The sequence below is a fragment of the Mycteria americana genome, chromosome 5 (assembly GCF_035582795.1).
Source record: "Mycteria americana isolate JAX WOST 10 ecotype Jacksonville Zoo and Gardens chromosome 5, USCA_MyAme_1.0, whole genome shotgun sequence".
In the NCBI taxonomy this organism is placed as follows: Eukaryota; Metazoa; Chordata; class Aves; order Ciconiiformes; family Ciconiidae; genus Mycteria; species Mycteria americana.
The window spans coordinates 20,484,587-20,497,121 of NC_134369.1; the positions used below are offsets into that span (position 1 = coordinate 20,484,587).

At 42.1% G+C, this 12,535-nt stretch overlaps 1 protein-coding gene across 11 annotated transcripts in view; it reads right to left on the reverse strand.

Moving 5' to 3' along the window:
- TSPAN4 (tetraspanin 4) overlaps positions 1 to 12,535 on the reverse strand; it is a 467,778-nt gene that overhangs the window by 364,632 nt on the left and 90,611 nt on the right. The window lies entirely within an intron of this gene.

The window sequence follows — 12,535 nt, forward strand, 5'->3', positions numbered from 1 at the left end:
ATGTTTAAACAAGAGAAAAAATACTTCTGTCTTTCTACACTGTGCTGCTAAAAAATCCACTAAAAATCACTTTGGGTAATTTACAATTAAATGGACTTCGCACATGAAGTAGATTATTTTGCTAGTCATGTTTACAATTACTTTCCCTCCTCCCTTCCCAGGACACCAGGACTCCAGCACCATCTTTTCTTTCCCTGTCTCCCAGCCTATCCAATTAAAACATCAAAAATAAATTAACTTGCCAGATTTCCCCACCACCAACTCTCTCCTACTGCTCTCTTGCCGTCAGAGCTTTACTTCATCTTGAAAAATGCTGGTGTGCTGAGTAGTTTTGTTTGTTTTCTTAGGTGGCTGGATTTGCCATCTATATACTAGATTTCCAGCACTTTCAAAGCAGAGAATCAAAACTTTCTGAACACCTCACTGGTCATGAAGAGTGGACGTTTCCAGTTTTGGTGGGACAGCATTCTTGTAAGGCTGGGAGAGCACCAACAGGGACGTGCAAAACTGAGACTGGATTATCTATAAATTAAAGAGCAGGTTGAGAGTTATCAAAATGTGGATTGCTGAAAAAGAAACATTATTTGAAGGTGTATTTTTACTTCATTGCAAATAACTAACAGCACTGAGTGAAGCTCTTGAACCAGTGACTCAGTAGCCTGGATGTGACAAGTTAGCATTATCCTTTAACAGACCAGCTGTGAACAAGTTAACTCTGCTAATGAGATGCCAGAACAGACACAACACCTGACCTCAACCCTGAATCACAGGTAAACATTTCATCCAGGCCCTCTGCACATGAGATGAAACCCAGAGAGGCTACAATCATATTTAATCTATGACAAAAGCAAGGGGGCTCTGAAATAATATTTATAGACGAACAAAAATGAATGTTTCTTCTGACAGCCACAATCAGCTGTCCGCTTTTCTTAATCCCTCACTACCATAATACCTAGGCAACTGAGCATATTATCTCCCTAGAACTTCAGGGGGTTCAGACCAGAAACAAAGCGGCAGGTAAGACCCCCGTCTCCAACGCAGCAAACCACCCAGGTGCTCCTGCACAGCCTATTATGCCCCATAAATGTCAGTTCTGTGGTCCAAAAATCTGCTGCGGATGAGAAGATCCTGGCAGAAATGAAACAAGAGCTTCCACATTTGAACACACTGATAAATACTTGCAATGCAGGCAAGTCATCCTTCTTCCCTTGCATGCCACGTGAATTGCTATAAAAAGTTACAGCACACAACCCGCTCCCTGGGTACCAGGATGTGTTTGCTGGTTGGGGACTACACTTTACTGAAAATGCCTAATCAGTTAAATTTAAAACTGGAAATATTTCATACGGGATGCGTTTGAGCATATGATAAGATTGTGTCAAAACTATATGACTAAGGTGATGAGGGGAGGGGAGGGGAGAAAAGTAACATGAAAACTAGATTCAGTTACTGTCATTCCAACAGTGTCTCCTAAAATTACTGTAGAACACGGGGGGGGGAAGGAATCTATCTTCTATACTCTATACACTATCTTCTATACACTATACTCTATATACTATCGATACACTATCTTCTATACTGGCACTGCAGGAATAAAGTTTCTCCTTGAAATAGTTTGCAGTCCAAGCAGACAAAGAATGATGGGGGAAAAAAAAGACAGAGAAGTGACAAAGCAGCTGGGATTTCTACTCCTCTAGCACCAGAGGGACAACAGCACCACAGTTCATTGCCCTCTCTGCTCAACTAAACCCTTTCCAGCTAGACTTGGCACAACCCTTCCCAAACAGACTGTACAAGAGAACATCTAAACACTGCCAGAAGGATCCTAGAGAGCCACACAATTTGTGCCTCTCTGCTGCATGCTAGACCTCATCTATAAAACAAACATGACTCGAGAGTGTGTGCTTCCTATTGTCACTTCCGTCAAGCCCCTACAACCAGCTTCGCTCTCCTTTGAAAATAGGTTTCATTGCTTCATAAAATGGATGTATTAGTCATGAATAAAAACCAAAAAATTACTGGGGAGGGAAGCAATACTCAATGTATCACAGTCAATAAAGACAGAAGAAAAGAAAAATATTAGCTGGAGAGTTCCAAGAAGGTTAGTGTTACAAAGAAACAAAATATTGGCTCTGACACAGGAAAAAGCTCTTCTGAATACCAATGTGTTCCATACAGTGACAAAGAAGCTATACTTACCTCAAAGGAGATTAAGTAATATACTGTAGCACCTCAGGAAAGGGAGGAAGGTAGAAAAGAGAGGCAAGTAAGTATAAACACAAAGAGAATAAGGCCCCTGAAGTCTGTTTCATATAGCTGCTTCTCCTTCACAAAGGAGATTTATGTCTTTTCCTTGGAAATTCAACATTCAGGAAAATGGACTTAGAAGTATAACTCCATAATAATACCATCTTTTCCAGTCCCCAGGAAACTATAACACTGATTTACTGGTCAAAGAAATAAACGTGCCTCAGAGTTCCATACAAGGCACTTCTGTCTTTCTGAAGTTAATCCAGCTCTAAGATGGATAAGCAAAAGGCCAATACTAGTGGAAAAATACCACAGAAAGTATTTGTGTAGATAAAAGGAGCTTTCTGGAGGCCAGTGTTCCTGTCATGATGGAATAATTTTAATTCTCTAGATAAAGAGCTGGAGAATAAAAGTAGAAAAAGTTACAGCACACAATCTGCTCCCTGGGTACCAGGATGTGTTTGCAGGTTGGGGACTACACTTTACTGAAAATGGCTAATCAGTTAAATTTAAAACTGGAGATATTTCATATGGGATTCATTTGAGCAAATGTTGACATCAACATCTGCGCTAGTTACCCGGACTGCCGCTACAGTGGATGGAGAGAAATAGGCACCTGCAGGACAGGATTCATCTGTTTCTAAAGCAGTTGTCTAAAACAAGGTCGGATGAACTGTGTCCTAAAATATCTATTTCTCTTTACTGACTGGAAGGAGAGTCTATATAACTCAGTCAGAAGCAGACAGCTAGTTTGTAGGCATCTGAAGCTAATGGTGGACTCATTTCACCAAACATCAAAATGCTTGCAGCACCTCACTTGAGACTCAAGTATAGACACGGGGTTTGCAAAAATGAACCCACTTTCTTCTCACTACGACGACTGGAAATCTTACTCTGGAGAATGCAACTACAAGTCCCAAGCTTCTCTATAACTTATGTTACCAATTAAAATTAATCAAGATGGAGCCCTTATAGTTACAGAGATAGCCTTTTAAATGCAAGCAAAATGCAAGTGGGAGCAACACTGTATTCCTGAGCCTGCAGATTGATACAAACAGGACTTCAAGAGCATGAAAAGAGCCATCAGAGGAAAATTCACAGGACTGACTGGTTTGCTTTTACAAATTCTCCCTTAGACTCATGTCAACAGAGCTGTCCCTCAGCTCCTAATCCTGGGTTTAAATGCAGCTTCCAGGAGCAGAGGGGAAGATGATAAGCCCCAGATTTCTGTTAAAACAACATTTTTTTTTAATTGGTGAACAAGGCAAATGAGTCCTAAAATAGAACCTAATAATGCAGACTGCAAGTGTCCAAATCCATGGCCTGGCAGAAGAGCTCATATAGCCCTAACTGACCAGCCCCTGATTGAAGGGGAACCCTAAGCTGTTGCCTTACCCCTCTCCTGCCAGGTCCTGTTTTGTCCCATAACACAGGTGGCTGGGAGCAGGTTGCAAGAACAATCCACACAGCCCACAGTTCCTCTCCCTGTTCATTTGCAAGGGGTTCTCCGGGAAAAGCACAGACAGGACTGGGTCACTTTCACCAGGACACCAGCAGCCCACTGGTGGTCCCTGTCTTCCTCCATGTGCTACTCAGGAAGAGAAGCATCCTGTATGCATGTTCACACCTGGGAAACATTAGACAATCACTGTAGATAGACCAATTGTACTGTGTATGCAAGAAGTACAGCTCTCACCAGCCTGTAGTATAAACTGTGTGTTCCCTCCATCTGGAAGGGTTGCACACAGCTAGGATGAAGTCTATTCAGGAAGGAGCATTTACTAATGCAGTGGTCATTTACCCCACATGGGCTGAAACCTCTCCGATTAGGGACCATTTTCTTGTCCTGCAGTTGTACAGTGCTTACATAACATGAGTTGCCAGCTGGGGCTCGTGAACACTGCTGTGGTACAAACAAATAAAATCAGTCTTATTCAGATCAAATTCCAAAGCAGAGGCTGTTTGCTTGCCCGCATTTAAGATTAAATACAGAGGGTTGGGCTAACCTCTCAATTCAACGTAAACCAGACACTAACCTTCTCCTTTGGCAAGGACAAATAGCTATGGGGAAGCTGCTTCAAGACTCAGAAGCAGTCGTTTATTAGAACTGAGAGATTACTCCTACCAATGAAAGGCAAGGGGACTCCAGAAACATCTCCTGCAGCACACATGAGAAACTGTCCAATCTTAACCTCCACTTCAAATGCTAATTACTTTCCATAATACTCACCTGAATTTTTCCTAGCTTCTACAGAGGATAAAAAAATAGACTGGCACAGAGATCTTCATCTTTCCCTTTCTAAATTTATATAAATTATGTAATTGCACTTTTAAAGGACTATAGCAAGTGACTAGAAAAGAACTGCACAATGAACTAACGCTACATGTGACAGAGCAGGAAAAGAATACTTTGAAAAGAAGAGCACTTTCTGCCCCCAAGAACTTGAAAAGAGAAGGTAGAAGGCACTATAATTGCACATGTGAAAAATTATTCAAGGACAATGGGATGTATGGCAAGTTATTTTAATTGCTGAGTTTATGATATACTTTAAATGATGTAAAGGATGCCCAGAGCACAAAGATGGCTGCCATCTTAGAGAAGATGAATGCACTTAAAGATATGTGTTTTCTTAACATATATATCTGATAAATTATATACGTATACTGGCAGTGCAATCTAGCAGGAGGGGCTCACAGGCATTTTCCAAAGGCATAAGCTTGTCATTGTGAAAAGATTTATTAATTATTATAAATAAAATTATGATCATGGAAGTTAAATGCCTGAAAGTACTTTGCCAAAATCATTTAGCTCCAGACTAAAACTCCAAGAGAAGAGGAAGGAAAGAGCAATTCATTTTCTCATGGTAGGATTTCAGTTAAAGTCCAGAAGGCAGCTTATATCCATTGGTATTTGATTTTTTTAAAGAGGTATCGGGCATTTACTCAATTGATTTTAGGACAAACGTATTTGTATCACTACACCTTTAATCAAGACTTCAGTGTAAGGCACTGTGAAGCAGAAGAAAAACAGTCCTTATGCTAAGAGTAATACAATGGTTCCCCAGCAGCAGCTCACAGGGCAACGATAAATGTTTGTAGCCTCTCCAATACGCAAAAACAAGTGCATCCCGAATGCGAAAACAGCGATGTATAATAAAGGAGGAGCTCAGTCTCTGGAAACTTTGTGTTTGGCAACAGTCTACGGTTCCACAAAGGTTAGAAGCCACTGCATTAGAGTATATTACCAGAGACAGTGTGGAACAAAAAACAGAGACTGGGAGAGCACAAGGAACAAAAAAGAAAACCACAGCCAGCCTGACCAGCATCCTAATGTGAGCACTCCCAACAGTGAGAGTGTTAAGCTCAAGCTAGATCATCGTTTCAAGTGGGTTTGGGGGACCACGAGCTGATCTTCACTATCAGCCCTGTGCTATCATCATTGTAAGCCCAATGGCTAAGCAGTCAGAGAGAGCATGTCATCAGAAGGGTTTAGGAAAGCACAAGAGCTCAGCTGGGCCAAGCAAAGTGTCATTGCCCCCCAGTTCAAAGGCAGACACAGGGGACGATTGTGCAGTTCTCTCACGGACAGGCAGAGCACCTGCAGCACAGCCAGGTAACAAACCCTGACTTTGTGCACAGCAAGCTGTGCCTTGCTCACAACCACATCCCGCTATTCTCAGTGCCAGTAGAAGGAAAACGGCACTACACCAAACAGTGGGAGAAATCCCTCAAATCTTCATGATATACAAAGCCTGAAGGAATGCCCATTATAGAAATATTTAGTTTGCTGGCATGAAGTCAAACGTATAAGTCAAATATTATTCACAAAGATCAAGACAACCTTCAAAGAAGCCAGAAATCCAGGGGTAGGCAAAGTATTTCCAAGTAGTTCCACTTTCCTCACACAAGCCAGGGAAGGTCAGAGAGAGGGTCATAAATAATGGACTTTATTTTCATTCTTTGCATATACTCTTGCTGGTGCAGTGCCCAGTGTCATCTGGAGATGGAAGCTGATAGTGAGCTATTTTTGGATATTCTAGGATACCTTAAAAGGGACATTTTCTTGGAATAGGAGTGCTCAGTTTCCGAAATTCAAACTCTTGTAATTTACTAATTGCTTTACATAGTCTACAAGTATAAGAGCACGTCTAAGAAAAATCAGATTTCTGATAATAAAAGCCTTTGTAAACTAACAAAGAAAGGCATTTCAAGATGCAGTGGCTAAAGGTAGCCTATTCAAATTAAGGTACCTATTTAAACATCAAAGTAACCGACCATTGACAGAACTCCTCTAGAGCAGAAAGAGTCACCATTACTTGATGTCTTCAAAGCAAGACCAGAGGATCCTTCTCAAAAATATGATCTAGCCTAAGCCACAGTTAATGGTTAGATGCCAAAATTAGTATTAATGAAAGCAGCCCTTTCCGAGACACTCTTATTGTGAGCAGTTCTGGTCACACCAAAATTCAAAGATGATTAAATGAATTGAGAATAGGTGCACAGAAGTGCTGGTAAGAATAAGAGGCGTATCTCAGGAAAGCTTGGCTTGTTTAAGCTGGCAAAACACAGCCTGATAAGGGACAGGATCACTGCCTGCAAATGCACTTGAAGAGGGGAGCAGCAAGAAATGAGAAGAGCCATTTAAACCATAGGATTATCTTGGTGCAGAAATGAGATAAACCAACCATGAACACTTCTAGGCTGGAGGTCAGAAAAATCTGAGTATGGAGCAGTTGTGATCTGGAGCAGCCTCCCAGTGGGAGAAGTGGAAGAGGAGAAGAAAGCAGATAAAGAGAGAACCTAAGAATTCACAGAAAGCGCTCCTGCCCCATGTTGATCCCTCAGCAGTGGGGAGTCTTCCCTGGGACTAAGGCTTGGAAAGTCAGGTTGTCCTTTCCAGCTCCAAGCTCACACACAGAGTTCAATAACTTGGTCAGCAGTTATTACTGGAAGAGAAGAATTTACTTGGGGGTTTTTTTGCTGTTTATTTCTAAAACAGAAAAGCTTTTATTTTCTTTAGACACAAACGTAATCTCTGTTTTTCATCAGTTCTCCAGCAGCTCAGGAGAACACACAGTAGGAGCAACACACAGCAAGAAGAGGTAATTTAGGATCCAACCTTGAGCAGCCTGTGCCATCACACAGGACAGCATGAGCAGCTCTCCACTCCTTCACCACCAGAGGTGGACTTCACACGTGTTCTACTGTAAAGATCCTTCAGCTCTTATCAACAGAGGGAGGGGAAACTAACAGGTACTGAAGAACCAACATTAAAGCCCAAGAGATTCAGAGAAACAAAAAAAGCAGCAGTGCTTTGCAGTGGCCAGGCAGCACTGCCTGCTGGGTTGTCAATCAAAGTATGTTTCCTTCTTTCTACAGACTAGATCCACAGGCCTTGGATTCAGCAACCCTTTCTGCAGCACACCGAAGTCACTAATCACATGAAAGTTAGCCAAAGTCGCATCAACCTAGTAAGGAAGCTGTTGGAGTTGCTCTTGCTCTCTCTACTTCAGAAGCAGTTTACCATAAAACTATCAAAACATATATACTAGGACTCAGGAGAGCTTGTTTACCCTTCTGACAGTTCACCTCCTACCCTTCGTCTCATGTCTTTAGGTCAGCTTCCATCTCTTACCAGCTATACATGCGGATCTCAGGGAGAACATCTATCATTAGCGACTTAGCAACATCTAAATGACCCTCCTGCTTATACCAGAATCCTTCCCTTCATCTTGCAATACGAGGCATTTCCTGGGAGTTGGAAGCTGTGAGAGCAAACTCTCACCAAGCTGCACCATTCTTGGGAAATAACAGATTAACCTTAACAGAAGTAACCAGAAAAAAATATTCAGGAAGCAAAAGTCATAAGCTTTCCATAACCACTTCATTGTCTCAGAGGCCCTCACTCTCCCCCTCGGTACACAAAGCTTCCCCTCTTTGGAAAGTGTAAAGAGACTCTTCTGTGCTCAGAACTGTAATATGAAAACAAAATTGTGTGTTGATGATCTTGAATTTGATTTAATGAAGCAGTTTCAATTCCACCCTTCCTTCCTCCCAACTCCACCCTCTCCTCTGAGAGGGAAATTTGTTTAGGTTAATACAGAGGGGAAAAAAAGGCAAGCTAAAAATAGCCTCCTTTTTGCCTTAAAAAAGTTAAAGCTATGAATAAACAGCCTGAAACAGGAATGCAATTAATCTGCCCACCAAATTCCTACACTGTTCTCTTGCTCAGTTCTTCAAAACATTTTCATAAGGATCAAATACACAGACTTATTTCTGCAGAGCCAGTGGTATCCCAGAACTGCCTGCTTCCTTGCAGGTAAGGTAACTGGCTTTGGCATGAGGAGGAACAGGTTATGAGACTGGATGAGCCAAAGATATAATCCAAGATTCTTAAGTACTAGAATATTTGAGCAATATCTTTGGAACCTAGGAAGAAATATGAAAAAAATTAAGAAAAATGCACCAAGAGAACACAAAAACATTTCTGTTGTTTCCCTTTACTTTGGAACAGACAAACTGCATTATCTCCTAAAATCTGCCTTCCCACTAAAAAGCACTCACACTGTTATCCCTGTCTTAGACCCAAGTCACATCTGTCCCTGACAGAAATAACTGTCAACACTGGAAGAGCAAGGTGATCAGCCATCCTTTTCACCCTGGGCTGGGAGCCAAAGCAAGGTTGGCTTATATATTTGCAGTGCAGAGCCAAACAAACTTCTTTAATCTATTGTTCCCTATGCTACGCCATTAGCAAGCAAGCAGATCAAATCCCAGGGAGTATCTTTGCAATCTGAATATTTGAACCCTAACTTGATTTTACCCTATTCCTTTTCCACTGTATCACCAGTGAGATTCACATAATGCCGTAAGAGTCACGTGTACTATCCTGTCGATGCAGACAGAAGCCTCTTGGCAGAGTTGCCTTTCATTCCCATATTCCAAGTTTCCCATAGCATGAGGCATCACAGCATGCTGCCATGGAGTGCTATAGACACTGCTATGATACCTGATATGAGTTACATCTTAAAAAAGAAAAACAACTCCCCCCTCTTACAGCAGATGAGCCCTCTGGAAGGAGAAAGGAAACACCTCACTTTCATCTCAGAGTTCAGAGGGAATGGTTTATAGCTGTCAATCTTATCAAGATCCTATTCATTGACACACCGGGGACAGCAACTATTTTGAGGTAGGCTGTGCAGCCATGAAATAGCCAGGCTCTGAAAAGAATTTTGCCTGGTGACATTTGGAAAGCAAGGTAAAAGACTTTCCTGAGACCCTAAAGTAAATGCTGAAAGCCAACACGCAACAGGCAGGCCAGCTGAGTTAAGCCAATGTGACTACATAAGGCAATGCCACATGAGGAACAAAGCAGCATCTGCTACTGGAACCCCAGGTGAGGAACATGAACCCAAGCTGTTTGTAACCTCTGGTGTCCCAGGTCCAAGCAAGCACTTTCACTCAGAGAGGTGAGACACACTCAGTGATCAGACTGGGACAGTGGATGCTGGGATCTCATGCTCAGACCTCAGTATCACTGGCATGGTACACAAGCTTCCCCCTGCATTTCCCATCCATACACAGTGCTCATCCTCTCATTTTGACTGCTAAAAAGACTTCAGGGATACTATTTTTGGCTGTGCAGAAATATTACAGAAAGAAATCCTGGTTAATACTTATGTTACTTCTTCAGTCACTATACTGGAGCATTCACTGGCTCTATGTTTACCCTCAGTTCCCATCCACGGTGGGAAGTGTCCTTTAACAGAAAGGAAACGGGCACAGGGACTAAGTCATGCTACTGAATTCTCAGAGGGAATCTGCAAGCAGATCAGGGAGCTGAAACTGGACTTGCAGAGCTCTAAATTAGCTACCAGATTATTCTCCTTTCAACAGGTGTACCAGCCAGCATGCACTTGTGCAGCTTACTCAGAAAGTCTGGCTAAACAAAAGAACAAGCAAGTCAGAGCAGAAAGTCAAGGGTGGTGTGGGTCAAAGTTAGAAGCAACTGCAGGACTGCCAGTGCAGCATCTACTATGCATCCAGCATCACACCAGGGCTGACCTGCTCCCCAGGGAGCCTTGCTCAAGCAAGGACAACTGCAGACTCCTGCCTCCTCAAGGGTGCAGTAGCCAAATGTTATAGCACAGAAAAGGTCTTTGACATCACTCATCTGCAGCCTCACCCTTTGCTGCCAGCTCGTTTTAACAGATGCAAGTGGAGGTGGCTTCCAGGGGTTCAAGAGGGATTCAACGGATTCAACTTTCTCAGGGCACTGTAAAGAATCAGAAGGGAATGGACATTGACTCAAGGAAATAGAAAGCAGGCTGAAGTGTGTGGAAGCAATCCTGCTTTTGATCTGAAAGCCAAAAACTTCAAAAAGCAGCCTAAGCTGTTCCTTTGCAGAAACACAAAGTCTAGGGCTCCTTTACAGCACTCAGCTCAGTGTATCTCAGATTGTGTGTACAGTCACTGGTCCCAGTGACACCCCTTTACAATGACTCTCTTAAGAAAACACTCACAATCACTACAGATGATTTGTCAGGAATGCTAATTGATATGTCTTTGCCACAGCCAGTAGATTCAGCCAAATATCTGTCCATGCACCAAGAAGCTTCTGCTTCGAGCAATGTTCTCTGTCAGCTGACACAGGACACATCTCACTTAAGCCCTTTCTCCTTCCTGCATTTTACCCAGCCAAAATTCATGGTTCACAGTAAGATCCATCCATCAGGGAAAATGCATGCAGGCAGGATCAAAGATCTAAGTGATTAACAGGGGAAGAGGGTGTGTGGGGAGAAATCATAGACAACCTCTGTGACAAGATCATGCTACCTTCAGCAGAGGCAAAGCTTGCTTGCAGGTTTACTAGAGGACCTCAGAAGAGAGTACAGAGACCGAGCTCCCCATGGCTTTTTAGCTTTTTTGTCATTAAAACAGTAACTTCTGCACAATACTAAATCAGAAGGAAAGAAGGGCCAAGCTAACCACCTCATACAATACTGAGTTCCCCATCACACCAGCACCAAGTGCTTTGTACTTGGTCACAGAGAAAGGAGTGGAATTCAAAGGAGTTAAGAAATATTGATCACAATGATCAGGAAGAACAGTGGTAACACAAGGTACAACCATGGCCTTGATCAATATTCCTAATACATAAAATATGCATCTGAGGGCATGTCTGCAGCACTGGAAGCAGTCTTCCAGCTAAGCAGTTGTTTTTTTCCTTCGACTCAGCCTCACTGTTAACTACTTTTGATTAAAACAATTACTTTCACTCAATACTCCATTTCCGACAGGTATTATTCTCTACATATGCTGCAAGCTGGCTCTATCCTTCCAAGCAAAACACAACAGCTCACTAGAAGCAACCTTTCTTATTTTACAAGTCATATATAATTTATGCATCCACAGTATTGACAAAGGCTAGAAATACACAGTGTCCAATTCTCTCTCCTATAAACTTGCAACAGAGATTTTGAGGCCTTTTCCTTTTAAAGTGTTGCTTCCTCCTGCTATTGCCATTAGTTCTTAGGAGAATCAGTTACCTGAGCACAATCACTTCCCTCATGCTCAACCCCATAACCCAAAATCTACACTATGTCAACATTCAATGCCATTTAATTGTACAAGTGTCCTATGCTCCCTTAAGCACTTATTACTTTTTTTGTTCATTGAGCCCTCAAGTTTTCCTCAAAGCAAACAGTTGCACATGCACAGATTTGCTCCTGTGCTTCTAGTCTTGCAGATGAATTCCACACAGAAGATACACGACTGACATATTCAACTCTCCCAACCAACACAAGACAGGTAAACAATTGTCTGAAAACCAGAGACGGTTTTGTCAGCAATTGTTATGCCATCATTCTAAATGGTGTGAAATATCAAAATCACCTAAGTGCGTTTTACAGAGTTATTGGCAGAAGAGAATTATTGACAAAGAATCACAGGCAAGTTACATGGACATTCACAGCTGGTAGGAGTAGGGAAGCATTTTCTTCACTGTATTTCTTTTAGGTAGAAATTAAGAGAGTTTAAGGGAATGAGGATTTTCAAGAGTTTTCATCTGATGTCCAAATAGCACTGAATTAGCTAGCTCCCTTACACTGCTGGGAAAATTCCAGCCTCTCATTTTAAGAGTTTACCTAGGAACAAGATTCAGGACCATTGCAGCACTGAGACACCCTCTCCTTTCACCTCCCACTGCCTATGACTAGATGTCACACATGTATGATGTGTTTGCTTCTGGCACTCTGAACAAGTAGGGAAGTTTAACCTTCTTTGC